We start from the raw sequence: 12,170 nt of genomic DNA on the forward strand, positions 1-12,170 counted from the left end.
GAATCAAACGCTCACGCCGCTGGGTTCGCAGCATAATGCGTGAGCCCCAGTACTGCACAGCGTACTGCAGTATATGCGAGGTACGTACTTCAATTTCAGTGGCAGGGCTTCAGGCCGATGGCAGAAGCTTGTGTTACATTTATTTGTTTTAGAGCATTATGCTGTTGGAGGAACGTGCGGACGGCTCCGTGAGAGAGGTGCTATTGTTGGCCCAGCCACCTGCCCATGTTCGTCCGCACTTGTTTCACGCTGCTACATCGTGCAGAGCCCTGTTTGGTGCCAGCCACAAAGAAAAATACACCCCGTATAGGCTGAACAGATTTTTTGGGGCAAGTGCTGTTAGCGAGTAGCACCTATGAAGGGCCGAAGCAGCGTACGAGGGGATGGGTGCCCAGCACCACGCCCGACCGCCTTTGTCTCCTGGGTGGCGATGTTTACACATCATGCCAGGTGCTCGTTTGAGGCCGAGTCGACCTAGGGGGAGACCCAGGACCGGTTCAGATAATCCTCGCTGGTGTTGACCGTGAGCGGGAATCGAACTCGGATCGCAGGGCTTCGTAGCGCAGCGTGCTAACCACTGCACTACTGATGCCAGCCATGCGCACACACACCAACGCACAAACAGTCATAGCCAGCGTAGTAGAGGGGTGTTTTGGTCTCCCGGAAACTACCCGTTCAGCTTCCTGATGCAACAATGACTGGAAACCAGGTGACGTGTTATTACCGCTGGTGCCGAGATCCCCCGTCTCCTCAAAGACTTCTTTGCTGGGCGTTGCGGCGACGCAGGGCAGTATTCCATTGACTGGGTACCACGGGGTTGGTGTATCACACAGAGATGGGGCCAGCGTGTGCTTAAGATGGTGAAGTTGCCTTGAGGAGTTAGTACAGAAAGTAGTGACGTGCTACTGCGTAGGTTTTTGGTGGTTGGTGCTTTACAGCTCGCTGATGGATCGCAAGTGTCGCTTACCAATGAATGTGATCATCATTACACCGTGGGAATGGATGGACAGGAAATGTAATTGGAAAAGCAATAACATTTATCTTAAATGATGGAGCAGCAGAAACTTGCTCATGAAATGATGAATTCGTATCCCAGCTGTGGTCAACTAAGCCCATCCTCATCATCATCCGTATGGGGTTGTTAAAATTGGCACTAATAGGGGAGGCTCCACCAATTGGCGAGGACGCGGCTGTGGTTGTCATATAGCGGTTGAAGTCCCTGCCACAGAAATAGGGCATTTTCACCATTGACTTGGAAACACCATACAACACTCGTTTGGGTGGTGAAAGTCCGTTGTGGTAACCATTACACCACAGCAGCGTCCCCACTTTAAATACATAATTTAAAAACAAAAACATTTATTTTTTCTGAACTGAACATTGAGGCGCTTCTCAACTCCTGTTTACAGCACCGAGACGGTGGTGGAAATTCCACTATCCTTTGGCAGGAGCGAGTCTCTCCCGGGGACAACCACTGTTGACTTCCCTACTAAGTGGTACTCATTTTATCGACAACCATTCAAATTTTTCCATTTAAAGCTTTCGTGACTGCAGGGATTCATCTTCTTGGTTCTTTCGGTAAAGTCGCGTAGAAGGGAAATAATAAAATAATGCGAGCCACCTGCTCGACCCCTGAGCCACCTGGCCGGATAATATATAATTTAGTCGGCGCATATTTGATATCATATTTAAACCATGCTGTGTATAGCCTTTGGCCAGGCACTGTATTGGGCTCTGCCAACCAACGGGGGGGGGTCCTGCTTGTCTTGGCACTAGGATGTGGCTTGGCTGCTCCTACCACTGCTGTCGCTGCTGCTGCTGCTGCCCCATGCAGTGTTTTGCAAGACTCTTGGTGGCGGGGGAGGCTTTGCGATATCAGTGGGGGGGGGGGATTTAAGAAGCAGAAGAACCCCATCCGCACGGCTTGAAGCTCCCGTACGTACATGCAGTGCTGGACAAATTGTCCTGCAGCCTGTACGGGCAACTGTGCTGTAAGCGCTACACGTGTCCGTGCAGGTATTTGCTCTCACCGTTTCTTGCTCGATTGGGTATGCGCCGTCTTCTCTACTTTAAGAATTTATCTTGAGTTAAAAATATATAATTACCAGAAGTGTACTAATGCCCCATGTGCGCGTGTTTTTTCTGTGTGTATATATATTTGGCCTTAGCAGTACTTATCAAAAGGGCGCGTGCCCTTTGACCCGGCACTGTCTCGGGCTCCTCAAACCAACGGGGTCCTGCTTGAAAAAGGAACACATTGTCACTTGCAATTGTCATTGTTGACTTGTGAGACTGAACATGGGACATACCGGCGTTTTCCGGTGAAAATGCGATAGTGCGCAGGTTTTAAGTTTTTTATTTTCCATTGTGCTGTAGAGTTCTCCGATGCGTTCTTTGGTTGTGCTTCGTCGTGTGGTTCCGCATGATGCCTCGCGTTTCTCTCGACGCGCTTCTTCACAAACTGAATTCCACTTTCACTTCCTGAAGAAGCTTCCCAGCACGTGACACGGAACAACTCAAACACGCATTGGGTATACGTCTAGCAATAGCAGTGGTCATTTGTATTTCTAGCGCTGCGTTTAGCCGTAACACACCTAAGCAGCTTAGACTTAATTTCTGACGAAAAGCCATTTTCTCAATTTCATTCTTTTTTCTTGCAATTACCGTGACCCCCCTCCCCCCGCACACCATTGAACTTGCGTGTGACGTTGACCGCTCACAACATTCTCGTCCCCTGAACACGTGCGGGTGAGAGGGCCATTAATATTCATGTGGGAGCGGCAAAAAAAAATGAGGCTCGGTTTGCTTGCACGGAGCCGTGTTGCCCGCCTGCGCCAAGGGGTCACATTGATATTTTGATGACAGGCGTTGTAAAAGTTCCCGTGCGTTTGCATAATCGTCGCATTTGTATTCAGGCCCGTTGACTTGTGTGGAGCCGGACGCCGGCCGCGGGTGTGTTAATGGTCATCGGTGCTGGACTTGCAATCTTTTGAGGTCATCGGTTCAATCTCCTGGGCTGGCAGTGAAAAACGTGTGTGGGATGCAAGAGAAATGCGGCAGAGAAGTGACATTCTGTGCAAAGTGTCCGCAATGAGGAAGACATTCTGAATGTTGACTGGTACAGAACATTGTATTCAGGGCATGCAATAACGATGGAAGTTTTTTTAACCCGCCCCCCGCTTCTGTCCACCCGGTAGTATAAATGCCGATTGGCTGGTCGTGTGTGGTGGGGCATCTTAAGTGTGAAAGAGGAGGCCAAATACCCTCCATAGAGGGGCTGTCCAGAGCTCCTGCAAGTGGAGGCCACTTGGCCAGCAGGGGCTTGACCAAGCAGGATCAAGGCTGCAACTTTATTTTATTTTGTTTACTGCTGGTTTGCCGGCCTTAACAACACCGCCACAGAGGGATTGCGTTGTCCTCTTTGTGCGAGAAAGAGAGAGCCGTAAACCTGGAACGGTTTCGCTTGTGGGTGGCTTTGTTCCTGACGAATATTTCTGTTTGACCTGTTTGGACTGAAAATAGCATGCCTGCGCTGTCAGTGATGGTTTGTGACCCCGTCCATCTCGCTTGGCTCGTATCGTGGAGGGGACAAAGTTTGCGTTGAGGCCGTTGAGCTCTTTATCTTGCAACGTAACAGATTGCCGTGATTGATCCACTGCTGGAGGATGGCCTCTCGAAGCCGTTGCCATCTCTCAAGGTCCCACGATGCAGTGCTTCATTTGGAAGCTGCACGCACACGAGCATGTTACATTTCAGTGGTGGACGTGCTCGGAGTACATAAACCTGAAGCAGTGATTTAAGATGGATTTTTTTTTTAAAGGTTAAGGAAAGAGGTGGATGAGAACTGGTTGGAATGTTTTGACTTTTTCATATCTTTGTGGTATTTGAATATAAATTGTACTGTAGCAAAACAAATGAATAAAACGTAGAATTGTAGTCCTGTAATAGATTGCGGTCAAAAACTGAGTGAACCAGGACATAGCGGTGAGGTTGTCAATATTTTATCAGCAAAGCCAATTCAAGTCTGCAATAGAAACCGCAGCCATCACGTATTCGGCACTGTTTATTTTTTTTTTAAAGCTGGTATCACAACAAATGTCGTTTCATCGCCGAGCAGCTGAGACTTTCAAATGAAACTGACGTTTCTCCCTTGACCCCAGTGCAAGGCCCAGGCTTTGCTCGGTCTGCATAGAAAACGAAACCCCCTCCCCCCTCTTCCATTCCTCCTTGGACCCCTTTGCCTCGTGAGCAGCACTGGAGACCCCTGAGTTTGAATCCAGGGAGCCAACTGTGATCACAGCACGTTTATCAAGTCTCGTGAGCGGTGATGGTCTCAGCCCCTGGTCACCAGTGACTGCACACACAACGTAACAAAAAACATTGCATTAAATTTGGTTGTAGCTTGTTTTTGGCTGAAGTCCAGCTCAGAAAATGTAATCATTGTTAAAAAATATAACCCTCTCGCAATTAATGTTACTCCTTGGTGGCAGAGCAGTTCGGGAAGGGCTTGTCCATTTATTGTTGACCAGAGGTCACTTGAAGGGATCTCGGCTGTGGTTCTGTAGTATCCACTTCCGAGCCGTGTTCTAAGTGGTCACGCTGCTCTGCGAGATGTATGAACATTTACTTCATCTCATTGCTATTCCCATAGCCATTCTAGGGATAAACTTTAGAGGAAAGACAAAACACACACAGTAATGTGAAGAAAAAAAACAAATGCCTGGTGCAGGATTAATGTAAAAGTCTGTTAAGCTCTATACATGGCTTGTTTGGAAAAAAAGGAAAGGGTTATTTTATATTGGAAAGTGGTGGTGCAAAGTTAAACCACACAGGTCCCTCCAGGGAAATCTGTGATTGTCCCGTACAATCACTTCTGTTGTTCACCACCGCTGTGCAGCAAACTGCCATCGCGGTTTAACATACCCACCAACCCCTTCCTCCACCACACCTCTTTCCGTACACTCATGCACAGCGTTAATTCCCGCTTGTGGCTCGAATCTGTAAGAAGCGCGTTAAATATTCATGCGGACTGTAGAATGCAATGCAAATATTAATCTCTCTCCATTATCCCGTGGCGCTGTGCTCTTTCAAAGACCAGTCTTGGAAGAAGATAGAATTCAAACTCGTAACTGGACGCGAAGACAGTGTGCAAGTCTGCTAATAGAATCGGCTGTAAATTAAATGTTTGGAGTGCGTGGGTATTCGTATGACTACGTAGTTTTCGTGCGGTTGTGCCCCGTACAGCTCTGGTGTGTTTTTCGGGGTGGAGGTGGTGGTGGTTGAGTATTGCTTCTCGTTTGGGTTGACGTCTGACATTTGACTCGGATTTCATTGAGGTGACATTGAACTTCACGCCGAATTACATAACGGCGCAACCGAAAAAATTGTCGTAGAGCTCTTTGGCTATTATTGCTTGTCGAGGTTTTACACGTAAGTGTGCTAGCCACATGTAAGTTATTTCACTCGGAATACTGTACCCAGCCACATAGCACAGGCCTGGACTTGCAGCTCACATGACTCAGACACACTGTGCTTAGCATGCAAGTGCCAGCTGAGTTAACAAACGTGAACGAATAAATCACGAGAATCTCCTTTATTTACACATGAGGCCTTCTCTGTGTCTCGCAAATCTCTTTCAGGAGGGTCCCCACAACGGGATATTTGGCCAATTCCATAAACGAGTGTTTGGCTTGTGAGAAGCAACCGGCAATACCCGGCAAAAAACCCCATCGCACGTACTATGATTGGTGACACTCGGCGCTGCCATCTCGTGATCACCACGCAGCCCCGACACCTACAACACCTGGCAAGCCTCGACGATCACCCATAGAAGTCATGCTTTGGTTTAGCCCTGCTTGGCTTCTCAGCTCTGACAAGATTAGACGCATGTAGGTTGGTCTGGTCACGGGTGATTTTGTCACGCGCATACATCGCCGTCTGTTCTCATGCGCACCATTCAAGGCCATGAATCTATCTTGAGCATAACAGTGGATCTTGAATTAATCAATCTATCCATCATTGCATTCCTGGTTGGTGCCATCGTTCAGTGGCTTACCAACCGCTCAGGTGAACTGAGGGGTTGGTGAGTGCTCAGGTGAACTGCAGGTGAGCACTGCTCCACCTGGCTGAGCTGCATTTATTCATTTTCTTGTTCCGTTTGTTTACCCAGGAAAGCCTCGCCGAGCCTCAAGACTCTGTTCTCAGTAGGGGCAGGGGGGGGGGGCAATGGTGTTCTGGGTGTGTGTGAACCATATTTTCAGGTGAGTTTCTCAGCAGTGGGATGTTTGGCCAATGCCAGTGACGCTCTGTGATTTTTTTTTCTAAGCCATGGGAGGAATCCATAGAAGCCAGACTAAACCCATGCAGAACAGCGGGAGAACATACACACTCCACACAGAAAAGCACCCACAGTCTGGGAACCTAACCCAGGCACTTCTTGCTGGATTCTCGGCAAGCATCATCTTGCTTGCTCCACCTCATTAATTCCCCGGAGCGGACCGTGCCGCTTTGTCCAAACGGGTCTTGACTCCGACCTCACTCAGTCGTGTGCCTTTCCCACGAATTGTGCAACCCGAAAGAACACGCGTGTTAAAAAAAACACACCCAATGATACACAGGGTACTCTTGTGAAAGCAATAAAAGTTTTTTTTTTAATGATGGCTTTGTTATGGAACAAGTCATTGGCTTCACACACAAACGGAATGGAGTGGACCATCGCCATTCCAGCGTGAGTGAAAAATTCAGTTTGTCTGAGTACTTTTCAGGATCTCGCCCTTAAAAAAAAATATGGGCAAATTAATTATAGATTGAATTACGGTCCCTAAATGGTTGACATACATTTCCCAGATAAAAAAACGCGATTTCGTGATTATGCTAACGATCACTGCCCGCATTTAAAGTGTATAAAATGTTCATCTGAAATCGTGTAACGACCATTGCGTGGTTTACAGGGCATCGAGTGCAGTCATTTTGATCGGCACGTCGCCGGTGGTGGAGTAGAGGGATGGGTACTCCCACCAGTTCCAAGGTGCCTGGCCTGCATGAAAGAGTAGGCCAAAATAGCCTCCAAGGTAGCTCCCCCTCTCTCTGTCATGGAAACCCTTCTGCCAGCAGGAGCGTGGGCAAGCAATTGCAGAGCTGCCTCTTTACCATTTTGCTTCTATCCGGGCTGGACAAAATTGTCGCAGGATAGATTGTCCTCTGTGCGCAAGAGAGAGCACGAATGGGGCTGTGAACCATTTATTGTTTCCTTGTGTGGGTGGCTTTGTGGCTGACAAACTAATTTTTTTTTAAAAGGTCATCCTGGCGGTGCTGAGTGTCACAGGGTGGCTGCCAAAATGGTGAGATGTTAACTACCTCGCATGGTATACAGGAGGTTGTGGGTTCGATCCCGACCCTGATGCCTGCTGTATATTTTTAGTTGGCACGTTCTCCCCGTGGTCGCGTGGATTTTTCTCCGGGTCCTCCGGTTTTCCCTCCACATTTAGACTCAACATGCGTTTAGAGTTGTTTGACTGCTGCCATAAATGTCTACATGATGCCACTTCGTTGAGCTATCATTTTTGATAGCCAGGTTGCTTCCCGATAAAGAGCTGTATAGTTCAGTGGGCCTTACCTGGTAGAATAGAAAAAAATGTTTAAATGGATACACAAGGAGGGATTCAGGGCCGAGAACTGGTTTGACAGCCGGCGCACGCCACTGGAATGTGCACATGTACGTGCGAGAAACTGTCCCACGCTTGTGCCACAAGGGACAAAATCTGTTGATGAGCTTTCTTGCAGTACAATACTTGGGCCTCATGGCAAGTAGGGCCTGGGTTTTATCCCCAATTCTTCACTTATGCCTTATGTCAAGAAGGGCCTGGGTTCGATTACCGACTCGCACTCCTTTCTGCGTGGAGTGTTTATGTTATCTCCGAATGTAACTGGTCAGAATACATCCCAACGCTGAAAATTACCTGCAAATTACTATCCTGGGATTACAGGTAACAAGAAAGCCCCCGACTGCAATGAACAAAAAAAATGATCAGGACCCTCCCCCCCCCTGAAATATAGACTCGGTGAGGCTTTGTCTGGATAAACGAACTTCATAGAAATTATAATAAACAATAAATGGCATTTCCTGCTCGAATGAGCGTTGAGGTGGTGCTTATCTCCTGTTTGCAGCCCTGTCCCCATGGTGGGAACATTCCAGTGGTGGCTGGGATATCTATCCGCATGACGATGGCTGTTGACTTCCCCAGGAAGCGGTACCTATTTTATCCAACTTAGAGGTTTGATGGGCTGTGGAGAGGCAGAGGTTTTAAACATTTTGATTTTATTTTTCACGTGCCGTACAGTTAGTTGGCCAACACAGGCAGTGCTGCCACGGAGGGTGACACGCTGTCCCCGTTGGTATCTCACTGTGACCAGATCGGCAAGATCTCCACTTCTTCTGTGGTTCCACTTGCCTGGGCAATTACTCCACTAACTTAATAAAGAATGCGTGCCTGTGGTTTGCTTTTTTTCCCCTTTTCCGTCTCTTTTAAAGAAAATAAAAAAACACTTCTACCGTTCATGACATTGAACCGCGGATATGTCTGTGCGTTTAGCATGAATGGCGAACTCTATGCAGCGTCTAAAAACGGATGTCTCTTGCACGTGATGGCCTTTGATGGGGAAATGGGGGCATGTGGGCCCATAGGTGTGGTATTCTTGCCCTGGTGTGGTTCTGTTTGTTCTTGTAAGTTAAAACAAAATATTTACGTCTTGTTCTTTGCCTACTCCGGCTTCGCGAGACGACGGATCCATTCGGAAACCTCGCAGAGCGGCGTGGTCCAGTGTGTCTGCAAATACGCGCGCGGGAAATGGTCAGAGACCTTCTGAAAAAAAACGTTCACTTGCCACATTCTCTCGACACAAATCAAGGGGGGGGGGCCAGTATTTTAATTATCAGGCTTGGAATTTAGGATAATTGATTGAAAAACTGAAGTAAAAAAAAATAGAAACAGAGAAGGTTTAAAGCTTTCGTGACTGCAGGGATTCATCCTCTTGGTTCTTTCGGTAAAGTCACTTAGAAGGGAAGTAATAAAATGATAAAAAAATAAAACATAATAAAATACAATTCTCACGACGTTTCAGACACAACGCAAGCAGCCGTCATCAGGTGAAGAACAGGTCTGTCGGACGCTGTCTTTCCAACAGACCTGAGGACGGCTGCTTGCGTTGTGGCCGAAACGTCGTGAGAATTGTATTTTATTATGTTTTATTATTTTATTATTTCCCTTCTACGTGACTTTACCGAAAGAACCAAGAAGAAAAACAGAGAAGGTTCGCTGTTCAAGTCTAGCCACTGGTGACTGCGCTTGACAACCCGCTTTTAGCAATTGCCTAAATATTTGACCGATAAACTGCAGCTTTTATCAATCTTCAGAGTTCGAGGTCCTCACACGTCGTGTTCCTCTGTGAGCCACGCCTTCGGCAAAAAACGTTTCGGAGCTTCTTTTCAGTCCTTGGCCCTCTGAATGAAAACGCTCCGCCCGAAGAGCTTCACCTGACCGCCTGGATTCTCCCAAAACAAAAGTTTGCCGTCTCTCTTGGCATCAAGTGTGCGAGGTGAACTGGAGATGAGTGCGGGGGGGGGGAGTTTTGTTTTGTATACATTTTACCCGTACTGGGCTCTGACAGCTCTTTTGTTTGGGGGTGGGGGTCTGCTGTGTCTTATTACAATGTAAGTAGAGAAATAATACTCTTAATTTTTTCGGTAAAGTCACGTAGGTACAAAATTGAAATAAAAATTAATAAAAATTAAATAATACAAAATCACGACGTTTCGGAGGCAACACAAGTCTCCGTCATCAGGTGGGACTGTCACAGACAGATTTGCTGTATCACTTGCTGTATCACTTGATACAGCAAATCTGGCTGTGACGGTCCCACCTGATGACGGAGACTTGTGTTGCCTCCGAAACGTCGTGGTTTTTTATTATTTTATTTTTATTAATTTAAATTTAAATTTTTTTACCTACGTGACTTTACCGACAAAACTAAGAGCATGAATCCTTGCAGTCACGAAAAAAGCTTCAAATCTAGAATTAGAGAAATAATGGTGGGCGGCGGAAACTTCGATTTGGACTCTCGATCACCTCGGCGGTACCGGCCACTCGGCGGTACCGGCCACTCGGCGGTACCGGCCACTCGGCGGTACCGGCCACTCGGCGGTACCGGCCACTCGGCGGTACCGGCCACTCGGCGGTACCGGCCACTCGGCGGTACCGGCCACTCGGCGGTACCGGCCACTCGGCGCCCTCACCGCTTGGCCACCCACCCTCCCACCCGGCCGGCCGCCTCTATTTTTAAACGCAGTTGTGGTTTTTCCTGTCGACGCGTGCAAACACACACATACGCGCAAGAGTATATTTATGGCTTCTACAGCGGAGCGAGCGTGTGTATGAGATATATTGTTCCACCCTTGCAAACGCTGCACCTTTGCATGTCATTAAAAGCAGAATCGTGTTGTGACATATTGGTGCCTTGGCAGCTATTAAAAATTTGAAATGTATCAATTTTGCAAATGGCATTGAGATGGATGTGTGTATTAGCGGTTCGTCTTGGGAAATAAACGTGTCTATCAATATTTTTCATTAGCCCTTCGATTCATCATGCTTATATCTGTGTCGCATTTAGATAGTTGCTTTCCGTAATTTGTCACGTGAAGCCGACGGGGTTAAACACGTTCGTTCGTCAGAGGGTTCCATGTTCGCTTCTGCCACTTGATGCCTCGAAGACAGCAGACGGCTGCGTTCATTCATTCGTTCGGAGTTGGCACTCGTGATGCATGAAAATGAAACACCTCGACTTTATTTAAATTAAACTTGAGAACAAAATATAATTTTCCTCCCTGGCTAGGGGTGGGGGGTGGGAGGGACACACCTCACCACTGCTGTCGGCAAAATTACACATCGTGATCACAAGAACTGCAGTGTAATTATAAATAAAATTGTGTCCCCCTTTATGTACTCGCCAATGCCTCGCTAAAGATTCTCTTTCAGAAGGATCTTGTTTTTGGGTGTTTCGCCAATTTCACGAACGAGTCTTTGCACGGAAGGAATCCTGAGCGTGTGCATGGGCGTGCAAGGAGGCAGCACTCAAAGCTCCGTGCAGATCGACTCACGAACCAGTTGCGGGACTTCTAGATTTGAAGCTTTCGTGACTGCAAGGATTCATATTCTTAGGTTTTTTCGGTAACTTTACCGAAAAAAAACCTAAAAACAGTTGCTGTACTGCCATCTCCTGCCGCCCCCTCGCATTGTTACCCCCCCCCCCCCCATTTTGAACACCTGCCTTATATTGCCTGTTGTTTAATCCTTTTTACAAGGTATGCACTTCTGGCCCCCCGTGTGATGGATGGTCGCGCAATGCGAGCATTTGAACGTGCAGTTATCGTGTAAAATGCTTGCCTCGGCTCGGCAGAAGCGTGTAAAACACCGCCTTCCTGCCGTCGCGGTAAATTCATTCGGAGATAATAAAAAAAGGCGACGTCATGAATCACGTTTCTCCCTCTGCTGGCTTGCAAAGCACGTGCACGCGCACACCGCTTTGCGAGCTATGACAATAATGCAACCGAAATAAAGGCGCGTTCCTTCACAGGCTCCGCCGACAGCCCGTTGCACTTCACGCGCGCCGGCCGGCAACAAGCACCGCAACTACAAAAGCCCCCCCCCCCTCTGCAAATCTCCCTTCAAAATCGGAAACCCCCACCACCGCCCTTCATGCCACCCGCGGCGTAGCCAATCACGTGCAGGTCTCTTGTGTGATAACATCCTTCCGCTCCGTGGAAAAGCCGCACACTCATTGGCCCACGCCGCCAGTTGGCGGGTAGATCTGGATTACGAAGTTCGTGTGGCCGACAATAATTATAATAACGAATATGCTTCTCTGTTTCTGCCAGATTCTGTCTCGCCACTAATGTATTATTATTTTTTCTCCCCCCCCCCTTCTGTAGCTGCCGTCTTGTGAGCCACCAGTGACGGCGGGGGGTGGCTGCTTCTGAGCGAGGTTCGCCGCTCCGTGCGGTGAGTGCCGTTGTTTTTGCTGCTCCGGTCCGTCCGTCCCGTGACGTTAAATAGCGACCCACTCCACCGGTGGCGTCAGTGGCTCGTTGTTTGACCCTTGGTGGTCTACGCTGCACG

The 12,170-nt window shown here is 48.1% G+C and overlaps 1 protein-coding gene across 5 annotated transcripts in view; it reads left to right on the forward strand.

The window, feature by feature from the left end:
• LOC144937630 (RELT-like protein 1) overlaps positions 1 to 12,170 on the forward strand; it is a 49,955-nt gene that overhangs the window by 15,760 nt on the left and 22,025 nt on the right. For all 5 annotated transcript variants that reach the window (XM_078864982.1, XM_078864985.1, XM_078864984.1 and 2 more), the window contains exon 2: positions 11,984 to 12,053. The gene's annotated coding sequence lies outside the window, so the exon portion shown is untranslated. The remainder of the gene's footprint in view (positions 1 to 11,983; positions 12,054 to 12,170) is intronic.

This window comes from Lampetra fluviatilis, chromosome 19 (assembly GCF_964198595.1).
Source record: "Lampetra fluviatilis chromosome 19, kcLamFluv1.1, whole genome shotgun sequence".
NCBI classification, from domain to species: Eukaryota; Metazoa; Chordata; class Hyperoartia; order Petromyzontiformes; family Petromyzontidae; genus Lampetra; species Lampetra fluviatilis.